Source organism: Stegodyphus dumicola, chromosome 11 (genome assembly GCF_044657685.1).
Source record: "Stegodyphus dumicola isolate Sdum_Otavi_A_Nest chromosome 11, ASM4465768v1".
Classification (NCBI taxonomy): Eukaryota; Metazoa; Arthropoda; class Arachnida; order Araneae; family Eresidae; genus Stegodyphus; species Stegodyphus dumicola.
Window position 1 is genome coordinate 76,406,952 of NC_140778.1, and position 22,139 is coordinate 76,429,090.

Consider the following 22,139-nt stretch of genomic DNA (forward strand, 5'->3'; position numbering starts at 1 on the left):
TAATGTTGCAATATTAAAATCAGTATAATAAATAAAATATGTCAAAGCAATTCATTCATTGCAGTTTTGGACTTCATACATAATTCTTTGTAGCCTTGCATACGCTTATTTTATAAAGTTACCCGACAAGTCGCGTCACATAGGTGAAGTCTGTAGTAATTCAGCATAACTTTTAGAAAGTGTTAACATTTTCTTTACAGAAGAAGTGTATGAAATCACATGGTGCAAAACAGCATAACTTACGTTACAAAGAAAGCACAATTAAAAGATATTTCGACCGTATAGTGAATTATCAGCCACATGCGTACTCTGCATATCAGTGAGCCAACAACTCTCTGTTTTCTTTGATCAAAAATTAAAGTTGGCCTCATTGGCCTACAATGACAGATACTAAAGAAGCATTCTACCAGTGTGTCCAGGAATACTGTGCGGTTGGAACTTCGAAGATAAATAAGTAATAATATTTTACGTTTCAGGTAGAATACCATGTAAAACACTACTTGAACTACGACTTACTATACAAAGATTTGTTGCCGCGAATTACCCTATATAGATCGTCTGCATCGAGTGAGCATTAGAATTAATCAGTGCAATAAAGAAAGCAGAATAGGACGTCTGTTTCACCTGCGAAGAATAGGAGGGAAAATAGCATAATTCGAAGTGTTAAATTTAATTTAACCACATCAGTATTCTTATCACAAAAACTCAGGTGAACCTTTTAAAGGTTCGAGTTTAACTTCTCTGCAACATTTGTGCCATCATTCGTTCTGCCAAAAATAACTCTCATAGCATTTTCAACATTCGTTCCAAGAACTATCATTTTGAGGAGTAAAGTTTGATGTTAGAGAATTAGGTTGCTTTTATATAGTCGAATTGCTATACGAAAACGTTTAGGAAACTGAGGTCTTTAAAGAAAAGCAGAGTTAATCACTTTCGCACCAGCCTTCATGTCTTTAATTCCATGTCATTTAAATTTAGGTGAAACGTTTTAATAATTACTGTATTAATATAACTTCTCCATGTATGAAAATGTTCTATAAGCTTTGAAGAAATTTCGACATCACAATGATGGAGTTAAATAAAATGCCTTTTCAAAGGGGTTTATTCCATAAAGAAATGATTAACCTTAATTGTGCAGCTATAGATTAGTTAATTGAGTTAACGTAAGCATTGCGTACCTTATTTTGAAATAGAAACACTTTCCTTTATTTAAGATAATTAAAATATTAAAATTTATATTTTTATTTCCAATTTTACCTTACTTGACTCATAATAAATAAAAAAAAAAAAAAAAAAAAAAAAAAAAAAAAAAAAACTACATTGCTAAATAATTATTCCAAAAGATAAAATTGCATAGTATATATTAACTTTCGCTTTCCCTTGTCTTCTGTAAATTTCATATTAATTAATTAAATTTTTCAAACCAAAATCAAAGTGTAATTTTAAAAAGGATTATTTGGTTTCACTTGATGAACTGAGAAATAAACTTAAAAGATCCGAACACAAATTTTGCACTCTCGTAAACAAATAAATAATTGAGAAATAGCATAAAATCCCAGAAAAAGGTTTTATTTTCCCTCTGTTTTCTTTATTTAAAAGGGCTTATTCTATGGTAGGGAAGGAGAAACAAGCTTTAACCCAGCACTCGATTGTCATCCCTCTGTTTTCAAATGAAACAAAAAAAGCTATATTAATTCAAACTAACTTTGGATTCTTTGCAGATCGATGGGAAGGCACAGCAAGGAGAAAGTATAGCTGATAATAGTGGTTTAAATGCAGCTTACAGGGTAAGAAAAGCTGAAAGGTTTAAAGACTTAAGTTATTGCAAACATATCATACTTGCAAACTTAAGTTATATATATCATACGGTTTCTTCTTTTGAGTAGTTTTCCCTTAGTCTTTCAGCCACTAGGTTCTGAAATTGTTTTATGTATTGGCGTAACTTTCGACTTCTTTCAGAAAACAAGCTTCCCTAAATTTTAGAATAGGTTCGTCCACATTTTGTTTACTTTTTCGCATTAATTCATTTGCCCGAGAACTTTGGGTTCGTGGGTTCCGGTTGATGAAGCAATAATAATGAAGAGTTTCAGAAAAACAGTGACATTTAATGCTCTTTGTGGCTCTGAATATCACAGCACGTGAGAAGACAGACTAAAAGGTGGCGATTCTAGTGATGAAAATGGGATGATCTGAAAACTGTAGCAAAGACGACACAGACCCAGCAGTTATGAATGATTTGAGGGCTTAGTATTAGCAGAGGATAAGGGAGAGCATGATTCAAGACTCAGGGAAGTAGAAATTTACACTTCCCAAGTATTATTACCAGCATATTAATAATTACTGGATTAATCTCATTGCATACTGTAATGCTAATATTACTATGCATTGTTAGTGTAATGCAGGTTTCTTTTGAACAAATAACAATGTTAACTACCGATCATTTATCCTTGAAAACGTTTTGCTATGTTCTTTCTCTAACTGTGTCCTTCGAAATTAAATTATCCATACAATTTCCCCTCTCGATTTTGGTAAGATAAAATTATTAGAAAAAGCAGAAAAATACGTGAAAGCTATCTTGGAAAATTTGAACCATTACTAAACATTACGCACTGCAGAAAAAATTATGTTTTTGTTTGCAGAAATTGAATGCGGATTCCTATGCATCTTTCACGTTAATTTCAAACTGATTTATAGAAATATTTCATTTCATGGTATTCGATTAATCTTGTGAGAGAAAATAATAAAAAACGATGAACAGGAAAATGCATTTCATATTAAAAACGTGCGTATGACCAAAAATATATCTGATTTCAGTTTTGTAGTTAGCACAGCTTTAGCAAAATCACTGTTGACTAGGTTAACGTCTAGTCGATTAAGATCTAAAGCGCATCATTTGAAACGACCTTCATTACTTGCCTGATGTTTACAAAAGGGAACATTTAAACTAGTATAGACCCACCAGCGGCCTAGAGGGAAAGTCGCTGAATACTGGTAGTTCAGTTCAGAGTTATAATCCCGGAGAAATGGCTGACGGCATGGGCGTTTTCATGGTTTTCCCGATGTGTAACGGATATACAAGACCGTTTCCCTTACAGAGACCTCCAAAAAGACATCTTTCCCCTATTTGGTTTAATTATGATAAAGCCCTCGAGAGCTTTGTCATAATTAAACCAACTAAAGAAAACAGTTAAACTGTATTATTATTATAATAAACTAAAGAAAATATACCAGGAAGAGAATGCGCATTTTTGTTTTTAAATCACTCATGCTGTTTATTGTAATACTATGCAGAGTTTTTAAAGCTTTGGAAGACGTGTAGCAAGATTAACTATAATGCGTATATTTGCCAGGAAGAGCTGGTGATTAATGTCACATGATAAGAAGAGTTATGGCGCTAGATAATTGAATTACTTTGTGAGGTTTATCTATTTATTTTTAACTAATTAATAGTTAATTTTTAGTACTTTCCTATCACTCTCTTTTCACTCACCCTGTGCATTCCAGAATGCAAATGATATAGCGAGAGTTTATTCGCATTGAGAAAGAAAAAGAAAAAAAAGTTATGCTATTTTAGCAAGAGTTTCAGAAGTTAGTGTTAGAGCGTGTCTGCCTGGTTCAGGCCAAGTTGCGCCGTGATTTATTAGCTATTTAATTCTGTGGCTTTGAGTCACTGTGGAGTCATTGGGTTATTTTGGAGCAGGAGACATGAAAAATGAGCAATGTTTTCGCCATGATTCGAATCCTCGACCTCTCGAATACCCGCCGAGTGTGCTACCGTTACAGTATGAAAGCATGCAGAATGGAGGGAAAAAATACCTTGTAACTTTTAATAAAAATTATATATATGAGACTTTATATGTATAACACATATAACTGAAGAGACGTAACAAAAGATTGCATATATTATTTTATTGTTTGATTAGTGTAAACGAGTACTTGCAGAAATTATTTTTCAGCATATATATTATCCCATATTTAAGAGATATTAATTAGAGTAGATATTTCAGAATAGGAATCCTGCGTTTTCAGTAAGATACTATCAATAATTTGCCAAATTTTCAGTTAGCAGATATGCATCTAACATATGGAGTGACTGTTTCGAAAGGGAAAGCAAGCTTTACGAATGTGCGATGAGCGGTAGCTAATAGGCGATTTCCAAATCACCAGATTTTTGTGCGGCTGCATCAAAGATTTTCCGATACATTACCTTTCCGGATACTTAAAAGGGATTGGGAACGAGGATACGAACACCTGAGTTAGGAGAGATGGTACTCCGTTATGTAGAATGAAATTAATGTGTTAGCAGATGAGAGATCGCTGCAAACCCCATGTTTCCCAAATCATCCTTTGGAGAACCACTTGCCTTCATACCGGGAGCTGCAAATAGAGCAACTGCTATCTGCTTATTACTTATCGCGAGTCGCATCTGCGACAGTCCTCGTTGTCAAGGATTCATTTCTTTGTAACAATAAAATGCATAGCTATGGGTACTGAACAACACTAAGTGTACCCGAGCGCGTGCAGTACAGTACCAGGTGTTCATCAGGTTTCGAGGGGAGCATTGTTAGCGACCACCCAACAGACCCATATCTCATGCTTGTTCGTGTGAATGTACGGCCTTATACAATTTTCTTTAAAGGAAGTCTTGTCCGGTCTGTTATATGAGCAAAACATCCAACAGCAGGAGATCAAAGAGATGTGGCCCTAGGAGGAGGATGCTTCAGCCCATTTTACTTTTTCCGTTAGGAAACACTTGAATTCAACGTTTGGTCAAACGTGGATTGATTATGGGGGTACTCCTCCTTGATCTGTATGTTCACTGGAACTCTTTCACCTAGTTTTTTTCTCCGAGATTTACCTGAAAAGCCCTGGTTTACGAAACACTCGTAGCCAGTGAGGGTTTTCTTTTCGTGTGCATTAGCGTAGCTAGAGAGATCCTCCTTGAGATTCTCTACATATTCTAAAACATCCATCCAATTATTTTATGGATTTACGAATCGTTCTTTGAGTAACTTATCCCTCTAAAAAAATTATACACGTTTATACAAATCACGTGATATATATATATATATACATGTATGTGAATATTTATATAATTCATAATAATTTATAATAAGAAAACTTTCCATATACCATCTCCAAGGCATACAAATTCAATTTAAAAACATGAAAAAAAATAGTCAGAATGTATGTAAGTATTTTAAATATTAATTTCAATCTAATAGTAATTTATTAATTTAAATAGTAATTTATATGTATATATATGTATGTATACATAAATGCACGATATGCATCCATTATACAAATTTACACTATACAAGGTCATAGTTGAATATTGTGATGATTAACAGCTTTTAAACCCAAATTTATTTATCAATTTTGCTTTTGAGAACATGTTTTAAGAACACGTACTTTTGAGAACGTATTTTAACTCTGAATCGTTCTGCATTTTTGCAGGCTTATCAGTCGTGGGTAAAACACCATAAAAGCGAAGGGAAATTACCGGGTCTGCAGAATTATACACAAGATCAGTTGTTCTTTATAAGCACAGCAAGAGTAAGTGCAGTGTTTACCACATAACACATTTAAAACATTTATAACATAGTATTAAGCGATTACATGGTTATTTAGCTGTAAATATCATTCTGAGAATGTTTGGGTGAAAGTATACTGGAATATATATAATCATTTCTAGAGACTTCTCGATTGCCCTACAGAAGCAATTTTTCTTTCTTAAAATACGTATCATAAGAAATCCCCGTCGAAGATATTTATCTAAATTTATGTGCCCTTTGTATATGTTATAAACTGTAGTTTTATAAATATTCTCAAGGCAACAATGTTGGTAGGGGAATTAATCAATGTTGTTATAATTACCACTGATATAGGAAATGCAACAAAAGATATGGACCGAAGTTTATATCATTTGGCTTTGTGGCCGTTTGCAAGACGCATTTAACACTTTGAATAATTCGCGTTTTAAATATTGCTTTAGATTTTAAGCTCTATGATAATTATTCAGCATACGTTTCTTGATTTAATGAGTTAAGCATAATAGAGACGGTGCTCAAAATAACAATGAGCAGTTTAAAATGAAGATTTTTCTTTATATAAATTTTTAATAAATAAAAAATGGAAGCAGAAATTATTTTATAATTTAATTTCAAATACAAAGAAATGAATTAGTAGTATGAATAGTTTAAGAATAATAATTCATATAATGGAACGATATACAGCTCATAGTAAAACTCTGTTTACGTTTCTAACTTTTAATCTAAAAATACCCACCTTTAATTTCTTTTACCTTTGAGAACCAATTGATTTTAAAGTAACTGAAAATACATTCACATCCACTGCCATAAAACGTACAGTTACTATTAGTCACCGTAATTGCATTATATTTTCCAGTTAATGTGTGAGAAATACACAGATGTAGCAAAGAATGAAGGTGCACATGCGCCAAGTGATGTTAGGTAAGTGAAAATATTAAATTCCTTTTCTAAATAGTATAAATTGGCCTAATAATGATATATACAAACATACGCAAGGTGAAGCTCTTAAACAGTGAAATAGGTCTCGAGTTCAGAAAAACTGCACTTGTACAAGATATTTATGAACAGTAGAATGACTATGATGTTCGAATGAAATCAGTAGTAGTACCCCTAGAGGAGAAAGTTATGAAATTTACTCACAAGTTACTCACAAGATAGAGAAAAAATGTCAATAGCATTTTCAAGAATCAAAACTTTTATCTTGTTGTCATAAGAGGTACGTCCTACATAAATTAGAATAATGATTAGCGGATCTATAATAACGATTAGAATAATATCAGAAGACCTGAAATGAAGAAACATCAGTATCCAGTTTGGTGAATAAGTCTCTAATGACATCTCAAGGCATAAAATCTTCAAAGAGTTTGCCTCAATGATGGATGAATAATAGTACGCAAAAAGAAAGTCATACCTAATATGAAAGCATAAATTGGCAATAAGAGAAGATTTGTTAGATATTGCATGGACTGCATTTTCGTCGGACAAGATGGCGACATAGCACTCTGAATTAAGTTTACTTAATATCTCTTATCTCCCAGTGACTACTTTATTCAAAATCTTTACAGAAACAAGGAGTATTACATGTGTAATTTACCTTAACCGCAGTACGAGAGATATCATTGTGGTGTGTACTTTACATCTGAGTGTGTGTGGAAACGTTTAAATTAATTGCGAAATCACTCTTACAGTTTGGCACTAACACAAGACTGGTTGCCAAGACATTATCAGAGGTTGTTACAAATCATGCGTGTTCGTGATTTTTATACTGAGTATATAACTCGATTTCTTGTCTAATACTGTTTGACAGGATGACGTAAAATTCCATCACAAAGGGGTAATACACAGACATAACCGTCCCTTTTTGGCATCTAACAGTGTCATATCACAATAAACGTTGAAGCTTTATACTTTTACTGTAGCGTTGAAAACTAGTTATATCTCTTTTCAGCGATAAAATGGGTAACTTTAGAAATTCGACTTAAAAGCTGTACAATCTGTCCTGTCTTGAATGACATACGACAGTTATTTTACTCTAAATGGACACAACTTCCACAGAACTAGCTATCAAGGTTCAAAAATTATTTTGGTGCTAAATGACAATTTTTCAACACGCAGAAAATTCGAAATGATAGCTTCAGATTTAAGTAATATGCACATTTAAATTTTGAATCATCGTATTAATTATTATTGAGATATTATTTAGAGTATTTCAGATCGGATTCGAGAAGTACTGATAGCAAAATATTGCTAACTAGTTGATATTTTGTTAGCAGACGTAATTTCTTAACCGTTTCATTTTTCTTGAATTCGATCCAAAAAATAATCACATTTTTTATGGCATTTTTTTAATTTTATTTTTGTAAGTAGGAAAATGTTATTAAAATAAATTTTTGTAAAATTTTTAAGCATTTATAAAAACACTTTATTGCAAATAAAATAATAGTAGTTTTCTTGGACCAGCTCACCAGTGGTCGAGCGGTAAAGTCGCTGTACACTATAGTTCGGTCTGAGGTTCGAATCATGCAAACGAGCAGGCTGCATGGACGTTTTCGTGTTTTTCCCCATGCGTAACGTGTATATGAGACAGTTTCTCTTGTAAAGTCATCCAGGAAGGCCTTCTTTCCCTTAGGCAAATAGTTCTCGAGTGCTTTGCCGTAATCGAATAAACCAAAACCAAACCAAACCAACCCTGGAATTAGCCTTTTCTTCCTACAGAAGCAGCCCACCAGCGGCCGAGCGGTCAAATCGCTGAACACTGGTAGTTCAGTCCGAGGTTCGAAACCCGCGAAAGGGCTGGCTGCATGGATGTTTTCGTAGTTTTCCCCATGTGTAACGTGTATACGAGCCAGTTACCCTTAGAAAGCCCTCTACGAAGGCATCCCTTCCCTTAGGCAGATAGCCCTCGAGGCTTTGCCGTAATTAAATAACCTAACCTAACCTTCCTACAGAAGCCGCCTAACAGAGAAGTTCTATTTACAGTTGTATATATTGAAAATAACATTTGTTTACAATTATGTTCGATTAATATTTCGATTGTTTCGATTCATTTACATTTACTTACCTTTCTTTTTTTTTTCAAAGATCTGATTTAGTGTGATATATCTTAAAACAAGGCGAGAGGTAATGTTCAACATGACAGCTCAGACTAATGTACCGAGTTTCTTTTCTAATTCTTTTGCTGTTGACATTTTTCTTTTAATGAACACACATATCTCCGTCTTGCGGATATTAGGTTTTTCATGTCAGTAAAATCACATTAAAACTTTCTTTCTACTGGTCTTAATCGAGCTGTTAAGCACCCAAGAAGACATGTCTTTAACCTGCCACTTTTGCTTCCCTTTCAATCAGTCAAATGATAACTTCCAATCGAAACTGTTAATTCGTATCTTTACCGTCATTTTTTTATATTAGTAGCGAAGTCATCTAGACAATTTTTACTACTTCCAGACTCATTTACAGACGTTTCATGTTCTGATTCTGAATCATTGTCTGAATGGCAAGAGTTTAGCTTCATAGATTCTGAATCGGCCATTATTTTATGATAAAAAAACAGTTTTTCACTTACTTTTACATGAATAAAGTTAACAAATCAACCATAAAATGTATTCCGAAAGCTAAGAACTGAAAAATAAAAATTCTCTGAATCACGTAAACGACGTGGAACAAGCGCGCTCATTTGATCCGTTCGAATGAGAACAAAAGGGCGTTTACAAACTACAACTTAGAAGACCTCTATGGGATTAATTTGATATTAAAAATAGAAGCAATACAGGCAACACAGTAAGAGAAACAAATAATCATATTATCCTTATAGCATTTCTTCTTACTGTAGCCGGAAGAAAGTATTTCGCTGGATGGGTTAGCAGTCGGTGTAAAAGTCCTTAATAACTGGAGGATACATTTTCTTCAAAGGGACGTCAGTAGTCGAGAACTTAAATGTTGGCTAATTAAGCAGCCTGAAATATAATTTCAACTTTCTAATGATATTATATTCAAGAATCATTGATATTAGTTCTAAAATATAAATGTACGTTACTATTTATGAGAAATATCTTTTACTATAGATATTTATTTTTCTTTGGAGAATTTAACTAAAAACGTCAACACGCAGTTGTGCCAAATCGTAAAATCACGAATCAAAAGTTTAATCATAAATTAAAAACTCGTGCATTAAATGTGTGTGAATAATGAAAAATAATAAGTCACAATATTTCAGGGGCATTCGCGGTTTATAGTCGTAGAGTTCTAACTTTGTAATCACCTAGAGCGTCATTAACATCCTATTACCCAGACAGTCATAAAATGTTTCAAATAACATTTTCATGTCACTTGATTTCAAAAGGAAGACATTAATTGTATTTGCAAGCAATCTCCGCTACTTGCGGATGGTAAAATAGCAAAAATTTCATATTTTAAGTGAGTACGGTAAACTGAGCTTAAGGAAATTTGGCCTAACTGCGGTAGTTAAAACTTGGGGTGTTTTGACATCGGCTAGCAAAATGGTTAATGCCGTAATGTAACAGGCCGAGTTGAGCGGTATAAAATAATGCTGCAAGTCACGTTGCGAAAAGCTTTACATCTAAAACACTAAAAATCCTCCCTTGAAATTCTCTTCAATCTTATTTGCATCCCTGTGATGGTTAGTGGAAATGAGAAATAATAGTAAACTTTAAAATCATAAAAATCGGTTAATTGATATAAATACATTACATAGTTGCTATCATCGACATCCTTGAATATATTTTGGCAACCGTTCTTTAAGATCCTTTATCCCAAATATCCATAATAACATCTTTATCCCAAATATCTATAATAACAGACATCTCCACGAATAAAACCCTTTTGTTGAGCAAATATTGATAATGCTCCAAGCGAAAGTCACACTCATCATACATGTATTTAAAATATGTTTTCTCTTTTACAGAACAATAGGAATGATATCTAATATGCCAGAGTTTTCAAAAGCATTTCAGTGCTCAGAACATTCTAAAATGAACCGAAAAAATAAGTGTCGAGTTTGGTAGGAGAGCCAAACGAAAAATCGAAATTTTAGAAACGTTTTGTAGGGGTATTGTTATTATTGTTGTAACTGATATTGTTTACTGTTATCACTTTTGAATGTATGCATAAAACATTGTACTTAAGATTTAGAAGTAGTTACATAATTGTAAACTCTTCTTTCAATAAAATATTTAAATTTATTTGCAAATTATTTAAATTTTTTAGATAAATCAAATCATGAGAAAAGGATTTAGTTTCAATTAACTGAATGAGTTTGCTTAAAGAACTTATATGTAATATTCAAAACTAATACTTCAGAATCCTAGCCAGTAAATCTACGAATAAATTTAGTATTTTAAAGGCGAATCGAATCGATCAGATGGCAATGTAGGATCAAAAAATGGCATCGTCACGTGCAAGACGGAAGGGAATCGACCCCAGGCTTAGCTAACATCTTATCATGCAGCAATGATATAGGTAGCCGTAAGATGAAACTAGCTAAGCTATACGTTAATTTCATAAACGAATGCTAAAATCCCTAGGAGTTTTCAAAATGTGAAAAAATAAGTAATGGGTCTGGCAACTTCTATAATCTTCCTGTTTCTTACAAAAAAATCAGTCAAATTCAGAGAAGAAATGAGCCATTTTTATGGAATGTATTAATAGTTTATTTTTTATTTTAGAAGTTAATTATCTCAGTCGAAACCTTTACCAAAGAGAGCACTTCGCATTCTCAATAATGTATCATTCCTTCCTGATAAGGATAATTTACAAGGTGAAGATATAAAAGCCACGATACTCCATCCTAGCATGACTTCGGTATGCCAATCAATAAAGCAGGGCATTTGGGAAGCATTGATAAAGAGACACAGAAGTGAATTTCTTTGACATTTTGTCTTAGCCATGGAGTAAAGGTGTGACATAATTGCAAAAATAGGAAAATAGACATCTTGAAAGTAGAAAAATGGATATCTGAATCTTGGAATGATAATGAGTAAGTAAACCTGCTTTATTCCTGGAGAAGGTTGTAGGACCATTCAGGAAAAGAGATCTTATAAAGGACAGAAGAGATAAAAAAAACTAGGAACTACAGGCTTTTAGAAGATAGTGAAACTGTTGTATTACTATATGAGGGAAGGGTTAAAAAGCAAAACAACGTATAAAATGAAAATGGAACAATTAGAAAGGTGACCCATAGTGAAACATTAACAGCAGCTGAAAGAAAACTCTGTTTCGCAAAGATACAAGCTGTATCTGCTGTGGACATTTTGTTTCGCCCTTGCCTTAGCGTCCAGAAATCTTTTTTCTGGAGCAACTACTATCTATGTCCTCAGTTTTCTACCTAAACCTATTAATTACAGAGTTTTCACATTTACGAAGATTAATAAGATTCTAATGAGCAAAAGGTAATACAGAAAAGTAATAAATACTCTGAAGACAACACCTGCTGTAGGAAGTGAGAACATTTTACTTTCCTAAAACACGCTTTAGTTTAGCCTTGATGTTAACATTACCAGCCACAGAACAAGAAATTTTGGCCAATTGCAACAAATTAAATCCTAAAAACAGCAGCAATACTACTACAACCCCCCTCCTACTCCCGCAAAACTAATTCTAAAAAAACTGAAAACAAAAAACGATCTCGACCAGCAGACTCTGAAAGGCTCATAGTACACGAATTAATTCTGATGTGGAGGTAAATGGTTTTAAACCATAAGCACACCGTAATTTAAAATCATTGGCATTGGATAAAGTACTACCCTTTCGACCTCCTAGTTTGTCCTCCGAACCCACCTTGGGTATTCAACTCACTGCATTGTTCGTTGTAGCACCTTATGTGACGACAGCCGCAGCTAAGCGAGCAAATTTGCAAACTTCTCACCGATTAACATTTGAAATGGAAGTGGTTGCATACTATATTAATTTAATGATTCATTGTAATTAGAATTTACAATGAAATTTTATGCATTTAGTTTAACAGCAAATGTAAAATATTTGTGAGTTGCTGTCATTACATTCAGGAAATCATAAGTTGACCAAGTTTTTAAGTTGTTTAAATATATTTTACTTTTTATTGGTAACTCGCTATCGTTAGGCAGTGACGGCTCGCCTAATAAATTAAGTAAGTCACTGATTCACTTAAATGTTCCATGTATATGAGTTATATATGCGCTTGTTATATATGCACATATAAATGTGATACCCAATGAGCAAATTTGAAATAAAGCAATCAAATGCGTAAAATTCTCTGTTACAGGTGAAATTAAAAAAAATTCTTTCAAGAGTCCAACCTGAGAAATCCGAGAATTTTCAATGAAATCTCTGCAATTATGTGATTTGCTTTTTTGGAGATCACGAGTTGTCACTGATAATATATTATTTGTGTATCTCAAAGTATTTCATGTTCTTGCTGCGTGGCCCAGGTTAGCTAAAAGGTTGGATTCTTTTCCATTTAATCATCAGAAAGTAAAACGCTTCTATGCCATAGCTGTTGAATGACTGAGTGTCAGAATTGTTTACTTCATTGATTATTTGCTCGAATAAATACGCAGCTTCGTGTACTATTGTAACTCGTGGAAAATTAAATATTAGGTCATTTTTGCTTATGGTGGGGGATTCACCTGCAGCCACAATTGTACCCATCGGTACAGTTTGTTCCCTGTCGAATCACGAAAAGAGATGGGGCGGATCTTCGCGAAGTTAAAAAATGTGCTATCAAATCCATATTACGAATAGTATTACACATGTTAGACTTACAATACGTTTTAACATTTGAAATTTAGCAGAAGACCTGCACTGTTATTTAAAACTTTAAATGAAGAGGCATTCCGTCCGGGTTTTATTTCACTTGAAGAATGTGCATTTACGCATATGCTTGAGAATGCACCTCTACACAAAGCTTTTAGAAGTGTAGAATCATTACCACACACGCTCTAAATCAAATTTCTAAAATACCTGAAATATGTTGTAAAGAACAGCAAACTGAACGCATCCATTCACGCACAAAACAAACAAGAACGTAGAAGAACTTCAATTATGACCAAAGCCGCCGCTCTGCATAAAACAGCCATTGCAGTTTGATTTAAAGAACTCATACATGGTAACGTGCATTATTCGTCGGTTTGTAATTTTAAAATATATGTAGCACACGATTATACGAAAAAATTGGTAGGCAACAACCTGACTATCAATTGTTTTCTTAATATGTATAATCTCAAACTAAATATATTTAAAAAAAATCTAAGGCTTTATGCTTTATCGAATTGAAACTTGTTTTCATGTCAGATACATGTAATGAAGGAATTTGAAATTTTTTGAATCTTGAAGAACTAAATTTCCGAAGTATTTGAGAGTTCAACGTGTATAAGCTGCATTCATTTGTTTAAAATTTCGTAAATTTCGTAATTTCTTCTTGAAAAATTATCAAAGATAAATGCTAATATTGATCGATACCAAAGAACACTTTATCATCACGTTTTCCTTTCAGAAGAATAAACAAGATTTTTGCATCGCTTAGGACTCTACTTTGAATGTCTGGGAGGTAATTCTCAGGTAATAGAAACCCAAAACAAAAACAGCGGTATTCACAGTATCACCAATGAACGAGACTGTCTGAATGCTTTTATATTAAACTGTATGATTCTAAAATAATTTACGTGACTCAACTACGGAAACGGTAGATACGCAAAACTGAATCTGCTGCGAAAATATTTGTGTACATTTCATTAGAAAATTTTGTCTCATAAATAGAGATTTCACTCATCATTTTACAAGCTGTAATAAAAGTGTAAAAAACAAATGTCAAAGATTTAGAACCGTTGGAGTGTGTTCGTGAATATTGCTTCAATTTTCATGGAATTAATCGAAATCATTATTCCTCTTACGTACCCTTTTACGTTTTGTTTCTTGGCAGCTAAAGTGATAATTGAAAAATAGCCTGCCCCTAGTTTTATACTTTTATTACATTGTTTGCCGTTGACAGCTGCGGAAAGAATGCTGATTATAAGTTCTGGATGCCAAGTTCGTATTGTTGCATGTACATCCCTTGAAATAATACAAGAAAATATTTCATAGCGGCCTACAAGTAAACAAGCCAGCCTTTGTAATAATTGGGAAATATGCTTTAAAATTTGCCCTTGCACAAATTACGCACTTCAGACACATTCAATGTTTTTTAGAGCTCTCTGTCGCTTAGCTAATATTTCTAAATAGAGCTTATTCTATTTTGAAACATTTACATATTTTTAGAACTGAAGATTTCCTTTGCTACAACATGCTGCAATTTAGTTTCCAACGCTCTATTTTTGTGTAACAATTTTTCTATTACAAAAAAAGCTTTATTTTTAGGCCAAATTTATTTTCTTGTTTCTTATTACCTTTTTCATTTCATACACATGTAAATATGCAATTTTATTAAAATGTTAATATATCAGTTAGGTTTTAATAAAAAATTTGCACTTGAAAACTCTTTGTAGTGAATTTTTAAATTGCGACGTTTCGATAAATTTTTGTTGTAGAATTAGAAAATCACGTTTAGAATTTATATTCACGACTTGCTGAATAAAAGGAGTCAACAAATCTTTGCAAATTATTACATTGGTCAATTAAAAGGGTTTAGAAAAGTCAGCACCTGTACTTGTACGATTTGACCTTAGCTGTGCAGTCTTCCGATATATTTAGAAGAGTGTTCTATGTATGATTATTAAGTTTACTATAAAATAAAGTATGATTCAAACCATGAATCTTATAGACCGAAATCAGTCCAAAACTCTTACGGATAATTTCAAATGTTGGTCAGGGTTATAATGAAAATATATCAAACTCCCATTATGATTATAAGGTGACTCCAGGGATAATCTATTTATTTTACCTACTCACCTCAAAAGACCTTTAATATATTTCTGTTGAGCCCATTTCTGGTATGAAGATAGCGGAGCCGGTTGCCAACGCCTTGGTTTCGTGATCGAATCGTCAAGAAGGCATGGATCCTAGTTACCTGTATAGTTTCTATGCGCATTAGAGGCACTTCTATCCTTTACTTTGGCTTCGTTAATTTATGACTATAAAGAAGGATCATTTCGTAGATGACTTTTTAAGGCAAACTGCCTCGTATAAACGTTACACATGAAGAAACATCCATGCAGCAAGCCCGTTCGCATGGAATCGAATACAGCTGGAAACTATCAGTGTTCAGGAATTTTAACTCTCGGCCGCTGATGAGAGCGAATTTCTATCGAGGAGAAAACTTCTAGAGCGTTCGCGGACACTTAGCCGACAACCACTGAGCCGACGGGACACTTAACCGACACCAGTTAGCCGACAAGACATTTAGCCGACAGGGACACTTAGCCGACACGGACATTTAACCGACAGGACATTTAGCCGACACGGACACTTAACAGATTAGCTGACAAGTTCACTTAGCCCACAGGACAGTTAGCCGACAGGACATTTAGCTGACACGGATAGTTAGTCGACAGCATGTTTAGCAGACAGAACATTTGGACGACACAGAGAGTAGGCGTCAGGACAGTTGCCTTCGGAACACTTAACTGTCAACGCATTTAGTCAACAGGACACTAAGCCGGCAAAGAAGTTTAGCTAACACGTACCCAATAATTATTCAAACTTACTATCAATTACAAAATTTCTCGACTTTTCCATATGTTCAATATTTAAGTTATTTTTTTACTATCAGTAAAATTCCTTTTTCGATTCTTAAAGATCTCATATGTTCCTTTAGTTATTGTGTTAATTTAGCATTTTTTTATATTTATTGTGCCGTTTGGTGTATATTGGCCAAATTGAAAAAGCGCTGAAATTTCTCGTCAGAGAATACGAATTAAATTTCGAAAGGAAAAAAGAATTTTTTTAGATAAGTTACGGAGGAAAAAATAATTATTTTACTTAAGTCACTTAATTACATTTTAATATGATCTTCAAAAATTATCCGTAAAGCTTCTACATTTAATCAACTGGGTTCTTTTGAACACTTTCACATCATTAATAATTTTTCTTGTTTTCTTAATGATATTAATTTTCCAATCTCGCTCCTCAAAATACTTTAAAATTTCTAACAACTTTACGTTTCATTACTATTTTACTCATAACATCGTGTTACATTCTTTCCCTTACAAAATGGTTTGGTTCCTCCAACTAATGAAATTTCCTTTCCCTGTCATGAAAAATCTGGATAATGCAATAAAAATTATTATTATTATTTTTTGAATTATACTTTTTTATAGAAACATATATTGATGAGAGTTAGTTTAGCAAACATACTTTATTTTGTTATTAGAAACATTTAAAAAAAAAAAAAAAAAGAGAATTTTTAACACAAGCAAAGGTCTAAATTATTTGTAACCTCTGATAATTTGTAGTTCATGCCACCATTCTTAAGATAGAAATTCTGTAACCTTTTACTGACCACGCCTCTCGCTTAAATTACTTACTTAGGCTAATGTTTACAGCACTAAATTGGTGCACAATGTTTAATTTAGAAGTAAAATATTCTTTAAGGTTTTCGTTTTTTTCATAACTGAATCTGCAGTAGGAGAGGGCCACAAAACAAGTCTGCGGCCACCTAACAGAAGTAGATTTGGTTTTGTGTAATTACGGGAAAGCCAAAGGGCTATCTGGCAAAAGGGAGGGATGTCATCGTGGAAGAATTTCTAATGAAAACTGCCTCGTATACATGTTACACATAGGTAAAAACACGAAAACACCCACGCAGCCTGTCTGTTCGCGAGATTCGAAATTCGGACCGAACTGCCAGGGTTCACGACTTTAAAGCTCGGCCTCTGCTGAGCCTAAAAAAATAGGGTGACTGTTTTGCTTAATATATAACGGGACTCTTCCAATGAAAATTACATTTTTAGGCTAGAACTTTATAAATGCATTCAGAAAAACGGGCACCAAAATTTTCCCATTGCCATGTAGCTAAACCGAAAAAGAGAAAAAGAAGGATAGAAAGAGGAAAAAGAATAGAATTAATGAAAAGTGAAATGCAAATTTATACAATTTTAACAGATATTGCGAAAAGTTATATTTTATAAGAACAACATTAATATTAGAATATACACATCGCGACTTTCAAAACATAGTACATAATATTATGTATTTATATGACTGATCTAGTTAAATCCAGTATCCATAGATGGAACCACATTACGGTGACTTTTGACGATGTGACACTTTGCTCCGCCTACTTGGTTTGTGGCCCCCTCCTTCTGCAGCTTCAGTTATGAATAAAACAAAACCTTAAAGAATATTTTACCTCTAAAGTAAACCTTATGCACCAAATTAGTGCTGTAAACATTAACCTAAGTAAATATTTTAAGCGAGAGGCGTGGTCAATAAAATGTTACAGAATTTCTATCTCAAGTATGGTGGCATGAACAGCAAATTATAGAGGTCACAAAAAATTTACACCCTTGCTTGTCTTAAAAATTCTCTTTTTTTAATTTTTTTAATAACAAAATAAAATGTATTTGCTAAACTAACTCTTACCACCATAGGTTTCTATAAAAAAGTATAATTGAAGAATAACAATAATTTTTATTGCATTATTCAGATTTTTCATAACAGGGAAAGGAAATTTCATTAGTGGGAGAAGTCAAACAGAATGTAACATGATGTGATGAGTAAAATAGTAATGAAACGTAAAGGTATTACAAATTTGAAAGCATTTGGAAGAGCGAGATTGGAAAATTAATGTAATTAAGTAAACAAGAAAAACTATTAATGATGTGAAAGTGTTCAAAAGAACCCAGTTGATTAAATGAAGAAGCTTTACGGATAATTTTTAACATCATATTAAAATGTAATTAAGTGACCGCCATACTTAGCTAAAACAATTTCTTTTTTCCTTTCGAAATTTAATTCACATTCCCTGACGATTCCTGATTCAGCGCTTTTTCAATTTGGCCAATATAGTACACCAAACAGTACATATCAAACAATGCTAAATTAACCAAGGAGGTTAGAATAGAAGGAGGGAGGGTTCGCGGTTTCCTCCACTATCCGGGAATGAAACTCCGCCGAACAAGCGGCGTCCATGTTTGTGACTTCAAAACATTGCAGTGACATGTACGTGTTTCTAACCTGTTCCGTGCATTTATTTTCCAGTAAAAATATGTTAAATTTATAATGAAATCCCTCGCTATTGTTGAATTTTTGTTTTAAAGTAATAAAGATGATATCCATAATTTACTATGTACAGCAAATTATTAAGAAATAGTTCGAAATCTAAATGCATGCGCATAACATTAAAGCCTTTAAAAAATGATGTTTCTGCATATTTCACGGACTTGCTTAGGTTAGAAAATAAATCTTAATAAAATAAAACAGATTTATGTGAATTCATTGATTTCAGTTTATGCGCATTTCATATTTATTAATCTCAAAGAAACTGCCCTTAATTAAGTTGAATTACAGAAATACATCTATATAAGTTTTTGGATACATCTTTTCACATGTTCAATTGTGTAAATATTTTACTTAATTTTATCACTATACTGCCCAGAAATTTGTAAGTTTATGCAAAAAATTTTTAACGACAGAGCAGTTTATCTTAAAAAAAATGAATAATAATTAATATATAAAGAAAAGCATTGCTTTATTTAACACCTTTACAATTAATAAAAATAGTAACAATTGATTTCTTACTTTTCATGAAAGTTATAAAACGAATTAACTAAAACGTTCAAATTATACAATTTAAATCCTACCATATAGCATTGTATCTTAAGGAACGAAGATACCAGCTATAAACAGAAACATTAAAATGTATTTAATATATTTTGATTATAGTTATATTAAATAACCTATTTTAAGTCTTTTTTTTTCACATCTGGAAAGAAACCACATGACATTGTGATATTTTTGACATAGTTGTCATATTACATAAAAAAAGAAAATTAATACTTACGTGTGAAAAATAATGCCCGGAATGTTTTTCGAGAATCTATTTGTGCATCCATATGCAATACAAGCTGACATGCTTCAAAAAGGAAAGAAAAAAATGTTGCAATGACAGACTTCCTTGCACAAGTCACGGTGATAACAGGAAGATGGCCGCCAAGCTTCACCGTTTAAGTTGAACCTTCCCTCCTCCTATTCTAACCTCCTTGAAATTAACACAATAATTAAAAGAACATATGAGATCTTTAAGAATCGAAAAATGAATTTTACTGATAGTAAAAAATTAACTTTAATATTGAACTTATGGAGAAATCGAGAAATTTTGTAATTGATAGTAAGTTTGAATAATTATTGGTTACGTGTCAGCTAAACGTCACTGTTGGCTTAGTGTACTGTTGACTAAATGTCTTGACAGTTAAGTGTCCCATAGCTAAATGTCCTGACGGTAACTCTTTGTGTCGGCTAAATGTCTTGTCGGGTTAACTGTCCGTGTCGGATAAATGTTCTGTCGGCTAAGTGTCCATGTCGGCTAAATGTCCTGCCGGCTAAGTGTCCTTGTCGGCTAAGTGTCCCTGTCAACTAAATGTCCTGTCGGATGACTGGAGACGGTTAAGTGTCCCTTCGGCTAACTGGTTATCGGCTAAGTGTCACGGACCCCTTCTAGAGAGGATAGTATTAGAAGAAGAGCTGGGTGACCTTCGGATTCCTTCTCTGAGATATTCTTCAGCAAACCTGGATCTGAATTACCGTTTTATATCGAGTGTGATTCTCTCCTTCCGGAGCTCTTTCGGTAATATTTTCGGTGATTAGACCGCTAAAGGACCGATAGGTTTGGTCATATTGCCCGAATGCTTAAGTAGCAAAGTGCCTGTATGCTGAGGTAAGCACTCTTAAAAATTTTGCAGAACATGAAAAACATAAAAAATTTATTTTTTTCATAGCGAACAATATTTGTGTGATATGGAATTTATTGCGAACATATATACTTTATCACCAAACTATTGTTCCGGTTACAGTGAACTATCTTAAGATGATTACTAAAATAGGAACCTTTTTGCAGCAGGAATTTAAGCAGTTATTTTAGTCAGTGTTTCATATATTTCTTTTCGGTTCATTTTGGCTGCAAAACGTTTCTAAAAGAGAGGTTAAAAAAACGAAATTAGATGGAACTGCGATGGGTATAAACAATTTTCTAAGAATCTGAGTTTAAACTGAGATAATCGAGTGCGAAACTAAACATAATTTTTATTAGGTGAATTATCAATTTCGTTTTGAAGAAGGAAGGAGCATTTTTTTTTTTTTTTTTTTTTTCAATCACGGGCTTTAGCTGCCGTTCTAGCTCTTTCTCTAAGACCATCCTTAAAATATGTCGACCTAGATGACGATGTAACAGATAAGACAGCAGGTTTACCGACGATGAATCTAGAAAGCATACTCTGAAGCAATTTTATCGAGAAATTGCTTCCTCGGCGTATTTCGCAAATTTCATGAATATTTAAGAGATTTCACGAATAAAATTGTTTTCGAGGCTACGAAATAAATTCACAATTTCCGATATATTTCTCATTATTTTTTAATTTCCATCATATATTCTTGGCTTAGATTTTATATTTAAAAATTATATTAATAAAATGCATGAAGATAATTTATATAAAAATTTTTCTGATCCAAAGTGTGAACATTAAATTTGATCAACCTTTCCTTTAATTTTAAAACACAGAAATTAAGCTCAATTATCAAGTGAAACCCATAATCGTATACCTATTTAGGCATTTGTAGATGCGTATATTGAACGAAACATTAGTTTCTCTCTCATTCTTTTCTCTTCAAGGCGTAAACCTGTCGCGATGACACCTCCTCCTCCCTCCACTCACTTCTGTAAACTACGTAGTCTTCCTTATCAGAAATACACTCATTTATCTATCAGCAAACCGGAAATAGCTAAAAAAGTCATAAAAATATTGAAAAAGCTATAATTTTTTGAATACGGTCAAAATGACCGATAGCTGATAATGACAAATGAATTCTAGGTATAAACAATAATAATGTGGAAAAGAATAATTTAAAATGAACAAAAAAATAATATAATATTCGTACGTTTCTAGAAAAAGTAAAAAATTATCAAAGTTATAAATAAGGAATTAAAAAGGTTATACGCAATTAAAATGGAGATACGGTCAAAATGACCATTTCCGTAATTCTAGTGTTAAATTAATCTCTACAAGTCTGACATAATTTTTCTGACACCACTAATAAGAAAATTGATTTTCACTGTGAAAAAATTGATCTGAATTTTGTTACACGCATTTTTCTCTTAAATTAATTTTCTTAATGAACATATCTGTAATTAGTGTGTGCACTAAACTAGTGCCGAATGCTCTCTGAGACTTCAGACACCATTACACAAGCTGCAATGGAAGTAAAACATAATTATGAAATTAAAATACCCTATCAACGATTGCAATGCCAAATCATATAAATAATCAAATATTTGAATAAGATTTATAACAAGAGGTGTAGATTTTCAGAGGCGTTACTCATGTTCGTATTTAACAATAATTCAAACAAATGTAAATCTGAACTCAAAACCATTAACATCTTTGAAATTCTTCAAATCTTTGCCATAAAATGTGTTTGCTAAATACTAGTGTTTTGTAACTGTGT

General features: G+C 32.9%; 2 long non-coding RNA genes across 3 annotated transcripts in view; one reads left to right on the top strand and one right to left on the bottom strand.

Moving 5' to 3' along the window:
• The window catches only part of LOC146994128 (uncharacterized), a 109,211-nt gene that overhangs the window by 40,894 nt on the left and 46,178 nt on the right, over positions 1-22,139 (bottom strand). The gene's annotated exons all lie outside the window — the stretch shown is intronic.
• LOC146994129 (uncharacterized) lies at positions 5,457-10,603 on the top strand. The gene is made up of 3 exons (XR_015043898.1): positions 5,457-5,556; positions 6,409-6,473; positions 10,477-10,603. It is a non-coding gene; the product is annotated as an uncharacterized LOC146994129 (long non-coding RNA).